Source organism: Bison bison, unplaced genomic scaffold, assembly GCF_000754665.1.
Source record: "Bison bison bison isolate TAMUID 2011002044 unplaced genomic scaffold, Bison_UMD1.0 scf7180017864518, whole genome shotgun sequence".
Classification (NCBI taxonomy): Eukaryota; Metazoa; Chordata; class Mammalia; order Artiodactyla; family Bovidae; genus Bison; species Bison bison.
This window is the reverse complement of record NW_011495071.1, coordinates 17,257,079-17,269,317: the sequence shown is the minus strand read 5'-3', so window position 1 is coordinate 17,269,317 and position 12,239 is coordinate 17,257,079.

The following is a 12,239-nucleotide window of genomic DNA, read 5'->3' as shown; positions in this document are numbered from 1 at the left end:
CTTTGGAACTGTGGTATTGGAGAAGACTTTTGAGAGTCCCCTAGACTGCAAGGAGATCCAACCAGTCCCTCCTAAAGGAAATCAGTCCTGAATACTCATTGGAAGGACTGATGCTGAAGCTGAAACTCCCAATACTTTGGCCACCTGATGCAAGAACTGACTCATTTGAAAAGACTCTGGTGCTGGGCAAGATTGAAGGTGGGAGGAAAAGGGGGACAACAGAGGATGAGATGGTTGGATGGTATCACCGACTCAATGGACAGGAGTCTGAGTAAGCTCTGGCGGGTGGTGATGGATAGGGAAGCCTGGCATGCTACAGTCCATAGGGTCGCAGAGAGTCGGACATGACTGTGTGACTGACCTGAACTGATTTTTTTTTTTTAATTACCAACAGGAGGGGCTTTGAGTAGAAAGCCATTTCCATCACCACCCCATCCCCATTTTAAAATAAACAGATATCAAAACAATCTTTGAACTGATTCTCTGGAACCCACATCTCTTCTAAAAGTAAATACAACTGGCAACATATTCTTTGTACCCACTATTCTAAACAACACAGAAAGCAGTCTTTCACCAAACAACCTGGATAAAGCACAGTATTTAAATCTTAAGTTTCCTGAAACATGTTTCTCCACAGTAACCTGACACTTGCTGCCATGCTTTCATCTTGTAAAACCTAAGCTTCGTTGACGACTCCCAAGTTATCCCTTAATGTGCCAAAATGACCCTCCCAGTTTGTCTGAAAACACAATGGACAAATATTAAGTATATTTTTTTCAAATGTTCAAGTCATGTATGACTTCCGCTGTGATGGGTTTCTTTGCCTTGTGATACCAAATTAAGAAAATAACACATATAGAGGACTGTTGGTTTAAGCAACGCTGAGGACAATTGTTTTTCCTTTCTGTGACTATGGAAGTTACATATTTTCTTTAGATGTCTTGGCTCTTGAAATACAATCTTAATGTTATAAGAATTTTGCCTCTTCACCAAGACTGGCATGCATTTATCCCACTCATTAATGTTTAATATGAGTTAACTGTTGCAATTTCTGGGTATTTAGGTCTACATTTCATCTTTGCTATGTCCTATTTTCAAAATTTGCAGAGACCTTGCTATATATAGATTTTAAAGAACCATCTTCACTAAAAGCATCATTGCCCCTCATAAGAGATCCATCTTAAGGAACATTACTCTGTTACATAACCAAAGACCCATTTCCCTCTCACAATTCTAATAAGCCACAGGTCATAATGCGCCTAAAACTAGCATTCATCCTGTGCAGGTAGGAAAGATAAATCATCACCTCCTATCCCAAAGACTTAATATTTTTGTTACTTAAACTTGGGTCCCAGATATTTGAGGCAGCAGATCACCAACAGGAGATCAGTCTCTGGTGATGGAGAGTGCTGGATTTAATTCTAACTCTACTACTTTCTAGCTGTGGAACCTAAGGCAAATTACCTCTTTAACCTTCAGCATCTGTAAAACAGGATAGTAACACAACCCCATGGAAAGGATAAAATGAAGTAAAGAATATAAAGTGCCAACACACACTGATGACTAATAAATGTTGGTCAGTGTATTGTTCTGTCATGTAGTTAAATGGTATGAACTAGAGTTTTTATTCAACTGAAAACATGACCTAATACCAGGAACGGCTATTGTAATTCCAATCCTAGTTATACCAGACTAGACTTGTTTTCCAAAATGCTGTGAATCAAGATAAAAGCTCCCCATCTGAAGTTCTGGAAATATTTCTTTGGACTTCAGCAGTAATTACACAAGTATATATAACACATGTAAAAACTCATCAAGCTGTACATTTAAGATATGTGCATTTTGTATGTGTACAAACTACTCCTCTATAAAATATATTAATGGTTCCCCGTTGTTTCTAGGAATCAGCACTTTCTTTACACAGTTCACAAAGCTCTCCAGTTTGATGTGTGTTGTTCACCAAAGTGGTATTCTTCACTACCTGAATCCCTTCTGCCGATTGCTCTTGCTCTTGGTTTCATTCACTTGTTCAACAATCATTTATGGGGCATCCCTGGTGGCTCAGATGGTAAAGAATCCGCCTGCAATGCAAGAGACTTGGGTTCGATCCTTGGGTTGGGAAGATCCCCTGGAGGAGGACGTGGCAACCCACTCCAGTATTCTTGCCTGGAGAAACCCATGGACAGAGAAGCCCGGCAGGCTATGGTCCATTGGGTTGCAAAGAGTTAGACATGACTGAGCGACTAAGCACAGCACAGGGACAAGGTCCCTACTTACACAGGAACCCACTGCTTTTTACACAACTAGCAACTGTGTTGTAATTGGGACAAGGGGAATGGGGAGTATTAAAGGTATTGGCCAAAGAACAGAAATTAGCAGGAAATGCCAGTAACATGCTTGTTCAGAAGGCAACCAAGTGTAAGCAGGTAATGCTGCAGGAATACATAGTAACTGTGTGTGCCTTCACTTATAGAGTCCCAGCAATTGAAGAGAAAACAGTCTCTCCCCTGAGGCTGAAAAAAGTTACCAACAGCCCCAGACAGATATTTTGTAGCAGAAAACAAGGTGAAAAAATACAGTCTTGCATTGTGGAAGACAGCAGAGGCTCCGGAAGGGCAGTGGACTATAGAGTTCAGCCCACTGAGAGGAGGAGTGAGAGTCACAGGTGCAGAAAGCAGTACGCTTTCCTGAAATCACAGGAAAAGATGCATGGAGAAGGATCCCAACTAGAAAGAAAGGAATACCTCTTTTCAATAGGTGGGATGCCTTCCAGGTAATAAGAAGGGCAAATGTGGACCTAAGTCTCTTTAGGGTTGCTCGGAATTATGGAGAAAAGCTTAAGATTAGGGAAGCTGTCCCATTCAGACAGGGAGATTTTCCCTGATAAAATATGGTCTGAGTAGGACTGTCCAAACCATAACAAATAGTGATAGCTAGGGATGTTTTTCCTGCCGCACAATAAATAGAAGCTCTACTTAACTTAAGAGAATTGCCACTTCATTCTTTTCCCATTCAAACGAGCTGCCTTAAGGAAGATAAGGAGGGGACTGGGAGGAAAGAAAATAAGCTGATGTAACTTCTGCAATTAGTGGCAGAAGTGACAAGTCACTCTCCAGGCACCAAGGTCCTGGTGAAAATGCAATTCCCAAACACTGCCACGGAGCGGTGCCTGGTCTACACCCTGGGACGGGTAATGAATTTCCTGGAGAATTTGGGAAACTCAGAAAACCCAGCTCACTGATTCAAGTCCAGTGAGCTTAGACCTGAGGTGCCACTGGGGAGCTGTAAACAAGTGCCAGGGCATTTCTGAGCACAGCAGTGTTCTTCGGAGTCCTCTAAACTCACGGGGTCAGAAAGAGGAGGGGAAAGGGAGACAGCAGGGGAAGGAAACTGGTTAAACAGTGTGGGAAAACCTCGACAACTCCCGAATCTGGGTAATGTGTATACAAGAATATATTATAGTGATCACTATATAATTATACACTGCATATATTATTAAAAAAATTTTTTTAAATCTGGTGGTAGTACGTTAAGAACTACATGAAGGGTCAAATCAAAGGAAGAATATACTAGATCCTTTTTAATCCTAAGCTTTCCCCTCACTCTACTCAAGACCAACTAACTCACCTAGAAACCTGATGATTTTTTTTTGGTCAGAATATCTTGTAGTTCTCTTTATATTTTATTTTTTCTCTTTTACTGTCCATCATTCCTTCAACCTGACTGGAATACAAGCTCTATGAGGACAGATTTTTGTCAGAGGTAGAGTGGACTTGCCTAATGTTTAAAGATCAAATGGATCCAGCACTAAAATCAAGTTTCCAGGCTTTCTGGCCAACACTCCTGCTCTACTCACCCTCTCTGGAGGTAAAGCCCACTCATTCTCATCCTCCATTCCTGCTTCCACTGCTCCCATTTTTTTTTAAAAAATGAAATTCCTCAATCAATAACAGGAGTCATCATTTATTAAGCATCTGCTTTGTGACATGCAGTTTAAAAATGATACACATAAACTTTTCCTAAAGATTCTTCAGATATGTATTTCCCTCTTAAATTTTTAAGTGAGGCACAGACTACCTTTTCCAGGTCACCCAGCTAGCTAATAAGGAGAACTACGATTTAAGTTCAGGTCTTATCCTAATGAATGCTTTAGAATTCTTGCTATTTAATATAATTCATAAGATTTCAAATCTTTTATTCCTTTATTGGCCTATAAAACAAGGAGTAAAAGTACCAGGAAAAATACGAAACAAGGAAAACCGAGACTAACAACTACACGGTTCCATTCTTTCCTTTCTTGTGGTCCTGTTCACCTCCGCCTTGTATACATGGTATACATAAAGCTTGATATGTATATATTTCCAAATCACAACTTTTAACAGTAAGACAGTATATTCAAAGTTGGGAAAATCCAAACTATCCTCACCTTAAAGGGTAGGAGGAATTCAGAGCATATTGAGGTCATTTTCTGGTTAAAGAGTTGGAGGCCTTGCAAAAGAAAGTAAGTGGTTTGGGGTTCAGTTAGTATTCCCATCTCACAGTCAAGGAAACTGAGGTTCAGGCAGGTTAAATGAGGTGCTCCAGTTTCCCACAGCTGGTAAAGGGGGTAGCACTGTATTCTGGTCCGTCCGACTTGCACCTCCAGCTCTTCCCACTTCACCCTACTGCCTCCCTGCACATCAGGATCCTTGGCACAGTGGGCCAGGATGAGCAGGAAGAGGAGAGCAGCACACACGGCCTCACTGGTGATCGCACCTCTCCAGTCCCTGGGGCAGCTCTGAGCAGCCCTCACCCCTTCCTTTCTGGTTTGCCTTTTCCCTCATCCTGAAGTGGGCCCTGGAATATGCCCTCCTTAAATCAGCCTTGTTCTCAACTCTCTTCTGTTGAGAAAATGGGTCTTAGAGATGTTAGAGATGTATACCTCCTAATTGCTCATCTTTTCATGTTTGTATATATGTGTTAGTCGCTCTGTCATGTCCAACTCTTTGCAACTCCCTGGACTGCAGCCCACCAGGCTCCTCTGTCCATGAAATTCTCCAGGCAAGAATACTGGAATGGGTAGCCATTCCCTTCTCCAGGGGATCTTCCCAACCCAGGGACTGAACCTGGATCTCCTGCATTGCAGGCAGATTCTTTACCACCTGAGCCACCAAGGAAACCCAGTATATATGAATGTGTGTACATATGGATGTATAAATCAAACACTGAGCTAATAAACTCAGTGTATTATAAGCAGAAAACTTTCTTCAAAGCCCTTCTGTGGGTAAGCTTTTCCTTGCAATTTAATGAGATCTGAGGTAAATCTCCTAATTTTTTCTAATCGTTCAATTATAAATGCTTTTCAATTACTTTCAGCCCAAAGAACATTATGGTTTCAATAATTAAGGTGGCCAGTCAGCAAGTGAAAAGATGTTCAATATCACTAATTATTAGAGAAATGCAAATCAAAAATACAATGAGGTACCACTTCACACCAGTTGGAATGGTCATCATTAAAAAGTCTACAAATAACAACTACTGGAGAGGTCTGAAGAAAAGGGAAACCTCCCATACTGTTGGTTGGAATGTAAGTTAGTACAGCCACTGTCAAAACAGTATGGAGGTTACTCAGAAAACTAAAAATAGAATTACCATGTGATCCAGCAATCCTACTTCTAGGAATATACACAGACAAAACTATAATTCAAAAAGATACATGCATCCCTATGTTTATAGCAACACTATTCACAAGAGCCAAAAAAAACACAGAAACAACCTAAATGTCCATCAACAGGTGAATGAATAAAGAAGATGCAGTACATATATACAGTGCAATACTACTCCGCCATAAAAAAGAATGCCATGTGCAGCAACATGAATACAACAAGAGACTACAGCACTAAGTGAAGTAAGCCAGAAAGAGAACGACAAATACTATATGATATCGCTTAAATGTGGAATCTAAACTATGGCACAAATGAACCTATCTACAAAACAGAAACAGGGGCTTCCACGCTGGTTTCAGTGGCTAAGACTCTGAGCTCCTAATGCACGTGGCCCACGTTCGACCCCTGGTCAGGGAACTAGATCCCACATGCCGCAACTAAGAACCTCCTTCTCATGGCGCAATGAAGATCGAAGGTCCTGTGTGCTGCAATTAATACCCTGTGTGGCCAAATAAATAAAACATTAAAAAAAAAAAAAAAACCAGACTGAGAGACTATAGACTTGTGGTTGCCAAATGGGGGCAGGAGAAAGGCTGGGAATTTGACGTTGGAAGATACACGATTACATTTAGAATGGATCAACAAGGTCCCAAAGTACAGCATAGGAAACTATATTCAATATCCTATGAAATCATAATTTGATGTTGTTCAGTCACTCAATTGTGTTGGATTTTTTGCAACCCCATGGACTGCAGCACGCCAGGCTTCCCTATCCATCACCAACTCTCCGAGCTTGTCCAAACACATGTGCATTGAGTCAATGATGCCATTCAGTCATCTCATCCCCTTCTCCTGCCTTCAATCTTTCCCAGCATCACCCGACTTCTAATAAGTCGGCTCTTCCCATCAGGTAGCTGAAGTATTGGAGCTTCAGGCTCAGTATCAGTCCTTCCAATGAATATTCAGGTTTTATTTCCTTAAGGATTGACTGGTTTGATCTCCTTGCAGTCCAAGGGACTCTCAAGAGTCTTCTCCAGCACCATAGTTCCAAAGCATCAATTCTTAGGAGCTCAGCCTTCTTTAGGGACCAACTCTCACATCCATACATGACTATTGGAAAAATCCTAACTTTGACTAGACGGACCTTTGTTGGTAATGTGTCTGCTTTTTAATATGCTGTCTACGTTGGTCATAGCTTTTCTTCCAAGGAGCAAGTGTCTTTTTATTTCAAATCTGCAGTGATTTTGGAGCCCAAGAAAATAAAGTTCATCATTGTTTCCATTGTTTCCCCATCTATTCGACATGAAGTGATGGGACTGGATGCCATGTTCTTACTTTTTTGAATGTTGAATTTTAAGCCAACTTTTTCACTCTCCTCTTTCATCAAGAGACTCTCTAGTTCTTCTTTGCTTTCTACCATAAGGGTGATATCATCTGCATATCTGAAGTTATTGATATTTCTCCTGGCAATCTTGATTCCAGCTTGTGTGTCATCCAGCCCGGCATTTCGCATGATGTTCTTTGCATATAAGTTAAATAAGCAGGGTGACAATATACAGCCTTGATGTACTCCTTTCCCAATTTGGAACCAGTCCATTTTTTCTTGACCTGCATACAGATTTCTCAGGAAGCAGGTAAAGTGGGCCTGGTATTCCCATCTCTTGAAGAATTTTCCACAGTTTCTTGTGATCCACACAGTCAAAGGCTTTAGTGTAGTCAATGAAGCAGAAGTAGATGTTTTTCTGGAATTCTCTTGCTTTTTCTATGACCCAACGGATGTTGGCAATTTGATCTCTGGTTCCTCTGCCTTTTCTAAATCCATCTCGAACATTTGGAAGTTCTCAGTCCACTTACTGTTGAAGCCTGGCTTGGAGAATTTTGAGCATTACTTCGCTAGCATGTGAAATAAGTGCAACTGTGAGGTAGTTTGAACATTCTTTGGCATTGTCTTTCTCTGGGATTGGAATGAAAACTGACCTTTTCCAGTCCTGTGGCCACTGCTGAGTTTTCCAAATTTGCTGGCAAATTAAGTAAAGCACTTTCACACCATCATCTTTTAGGATTTGAAATAGATTAGCACGAATTCTATTGCCTCCACTAACTTTATTCGTAGTGATGCTTCCTAAGGCCCACTTGACTTCGCACTTCAAGATGTTTGGCTCTAGGTGAGTGATCACATCATCATGGTTATCTGGGTCACTAAGATCTTTGTTATATAGGTCTTTTGTGTATTCTTGCGACCTCTTAGTATCTTCTGCTTCTGTTAGGTCCATACCATTTCTATCCTTTATTGTGCCCATCTTTGCATGAAATGTTCCCTTGGCATCTCTGATTTTCTTGAAGAGATCTCTAGTCTTTCTCATTCTATTGTTTTCCTCTATTTCTTGCATTGATCATTTAGGAAGGTTTTCTTATCTCTGTGTGTCTGTGAAACTGCTTGCTCTTCTGTGAACCCATCTGCATTCAGATGGGTTGATCTTTCTCCTTTGCCTTTTGCTTCTCTTCTTTTCTCAGCTATTTGTAAGGCCTCCTCAAACAACCACTTTGCCTTTTTGCATTTCATTTTCCTGGCAATAGTTGTGATCACTGCCTCCTGTACAACATTATGAATCTCTGTCCATAGTTCTTCAGGCATTCTGTCTACCAGATCTAATCCCTTGAATCTATTTGTCACTTCCATTGTATAATCATAAGGGATTTGATTTAAGTCATACCTTAATGGCCTAGTGGTTTTCCCCACTTTCTTCAATTTAAGTCTGAATTTTGCAATAAGGAGTTTATGATCTCAGCACAATCAGCTCCCGGTCTTGTTTTTGCTGACTGTATAGAGCTTCTCCATCTTCGGCTGCAAAGAATATAACCAATCTGATTTCAGTATTGACCATCTGGTGATGTCCATGTGTAGAGTCACCTCGTGTGTTGTTGGAAGAGGGTGTGAAATTATAATGGAAAAGAATATTTTAAGAAGAATGTATGTGTATATCTGAGTCACTCTGCTATACAGCAGATTGTCACAACACTGTACACGAATTATACTTCAATTTCAAAAACTGAAAAAAAAAATTTAGATGTCTAGTACAACGTCTTGGGATTCTCCGGTGGCTCAGTGGTAAAGAATCCACCTGCCAATTCAGGAGATGTGAGTTTGACCCCTGGGTCAGGAAGATCCCCTGGAGAAGGAAATAGCAATCCACTCTAATATTTTTGCCTGGGAAATCCCATGGATAGAGGAGCCTGGCGGGCTGCAGTCCATGGGGTGGCAAAAGAGTCAGACACAACTTATCAACTAAACAACAACACAGTACAACATCTTAATTACATCAGTCAATACTCATCTAAAATTAAAGTTTCTTTCTCTCCGTTCTACACAGAGCTGAGAGTTTTGTGATTGGACTGGGGTAGAGGGATAATTTTGGAGAAGGCAATGGCACCCCACTCCAGTACTCTCGCCTGGAAAATCCTATGGACGGAGGAGCCTGGTAGGCAGCAGTCCATGGGGTTGAAAAGAGTCAGACACGCACTGGAGAAGGAAATGGCAACCCACTCCAGTGTTCTTGCCTGGAGAATCCCAGGGACGGGGGAGCCTAGTGGGCTGCTGTCTATGGGGTCGCACAGAGTCGGACACAACTGAAGCCACTTAGCAGCAGTAGCAGCAGAGGGATATTAAGACCAGTCATCTTCAATTTCCCCGTATTATTATGTATCTTTCCTACTGCCAACAAGACTGCCTCTATCCTGGCTCCTTAGGGGTTGGAAGCTGAAGGAGTAGAGAGAAATAAGGGAGGTTGACAAGACCTTACCAGTGAGAGCTGATGCCCATGATAACTTTCTCAGGAGGTCCTGCAGGTTTTCCAGAAGAGTACACAAGTGAGACCCTCCACGTGCAATTCTCAGGACATGAGTAAGTCCTGGAACACTCTCAATTCTTGGGGTTCCGAAGGACACCTTCTCCTGACTGACATCATCTTCTAGGCTGCGACACACAGAGTCTCTTTTCAGAAGGTTTTTAAATCTGGTTCCATCCAGAAACTCAGGGGAACCTATTATTGTCTTTTAAAGTGCATACTACTAACTAAACAGTCCTCTTCCTTTCTCTCTGCTCTGCTATCAGTCCACAGATTCGTATACTAATCTTTATGTTCTCCAAACACAAGGGGATACAGGTCAAGCTCTCAGAATGATTCTATTGGAGCTTCCCCCATCATTTGGCTTCAATGAAGGGGGCTTAAGAGAAGCATCCTCTCCACTCCATGGTGTGTAGAGACGGGAAAGGGCAAAGAACACGCCGCTGACGGCTTCCTCTCCAAAAATACCCTTGTCTCAGAACCCTTAATTCTCCACACTTTTACTTCCTGGAAAGTATGGGCTAAATGTGCAAAAGCAATTTAAGGCCATCTTCTATGCAAGTCCTTGAAATATGAGGGTCACCAAGCAACTACTGCTTTATTCCCAGTCTTTGAGGCTTCCAAAGAAACTAAAACAAGTTAGAGTTCCAGTTAAAACCCTGTTAAATGTGTCCAGCTAGATTTGATGAATCCAAGGCCTGTCTCAAGCTTTTAAGAATTTCTTTGGTGTTAAGCAAGGTACTCTGCACATACATGGTTAGAGCCTCAACATATTTTGCTGTTGGAAAACCCAGTAATTATGAAGGTCATAATGAAGAACTAGGAATCGATTTCTAAGAGCACAGTAAGGTCCTGGTTAGCTATCAGTGGCCTGTTTGCTAAAACAGGAGCGGTGCAAATTCCTCTGGTAACACTAGAGAAGACTACAGCAACTTCAGGCAGCTGTAAGCCAGACCGGGCGCTTCCTGGTGTCACTTTTTAACAGCAGCTGTCAAGTCACAGAGAACCTTTGTTCCCTGCAACATCCTCCCTTATTTTTTTTTGTCAAATGTTTCCAATGTGCTTGATATTCCTGCACTTGAGTACATATTTTTGTTTCTGACTGAAATCAGCATTTCACTTAACATGCATAATTACAGAGATCTCCATAATTTATCCTCCAGAATGCTAATGCAGAATAATAAAAACTACCCTAAACCCTACACTCCTTTTAGCTTCTCTTTAACAAAACTTCAGTCAAAGGTGCTGATTGTCTCACTGTCTAGAGCCACCACGTGCCTTTCATGTGACTTCTGTACAATCTCAGTGATGATATCTACACCTCAAGTGAAGTATGTGGCTGCCAATGAATAGGCCTGGTATGCACTACAAAAAGTATGGTACAAAGTCAACTTACAAACTGGTTATATCACAAAAGTTTGCTTCTAAAGTCTGTTATTTGGTGCTCATTTATTTCCCCAGGGAAAAGTTGTTCCAATCTGTGTTTAGGTCCATAGGCCAGACCACAAAAGCTACCACTGAAATATGGTCCTGAGCCAGTGTTAACCCTGAGTCCTAACCTCTGAAGCAGAGTCATCTGGCCCAAGAAGAAATGGGAAGGGAGTTTTGTTTCCTTTCCCAGAGTACAGAGCCAGCCCAAAGCTACACTTAAAAGGAGGAAAAGCTTGTCAAGGGGCATCCCCATGTACACCCAGCCTCTTCATTCTCCAAGTCCCTATTACTACGCTCTTACCCAGGCTTTAGCCTCCTTCTAAAAACATTCTAGGTACAAAACTACTTGCCTTTCTCCCCACTGTTCCTTCCACTCTCAAAGTAAAACTAGCGATTTCCTCATCCAGAGGCACTAGGCAGACAATTATCAGTCCAAATTAGAGAATGCTGCCAGTATGAGACAGCTCACCCTGACCCTGCAGACGTTTTTTCTTTTCAAGAGCAAAACCAATCTCTAGGAACATTTTCAACACCGGTCAAGAAGAAAAGTTTCAGACTCTGGAGGGAAAACTATTCAGGGGTGGGCAAACCACCATTTCATGATGCCAGTTCCCTATACTCTTCACAGCTTTCATCCTTCCAAACCCAAGGCTTTAAAAGCAGGGAAGAAAAAAGAAATGTTTCCCTCTTTCCCCACTCCCCACCACCCTACAACTTTGCCTACCCAATAGGTTAGCTTCATCAGATCACACAGTTTTCATTCACAGTACCAGTGAGTGATTCTGAAAACTGTCAACAGGAGGAAAAGGGCCGCACACAGCCCTGCCACGGCTACAGCCACGATTCACACACACGAACCACTTGTATGCAAGTCAAGCTCGACTCAGGGGTTGCCTACCTAACCAGATGGTCATCTCTCACTGTTGGCATATTTACAAACCAGTGAGCAACAATAAGCCAGTGGCCTCTATCACAGAGTACGATCAAGTTTATTTCACTTCCCTGAACTTAATAGGTGTTTGCTGTCATTTCTCAATTACTGTGGTCTTATACAGATAACATATAAAGCCTAAATAAAGTTTTAAGGATAAGAATTACCAAAATTTTTAAACTGACCCACTTTCCTGAATACCTTAAACTAACACAATGCTGTAAACCAACTATACTCCAATAAAAGAAATTTTTTAATTAACATTTTTTAAAAGCACAATGATTACTGGCACAGACAAGAATAATAGATAAACAGAGAGAACTATATAAGCCTCACATCATCCCCGTGGGAAATATGAGTAATTCCCAGACATTCTCTTTTTCACAC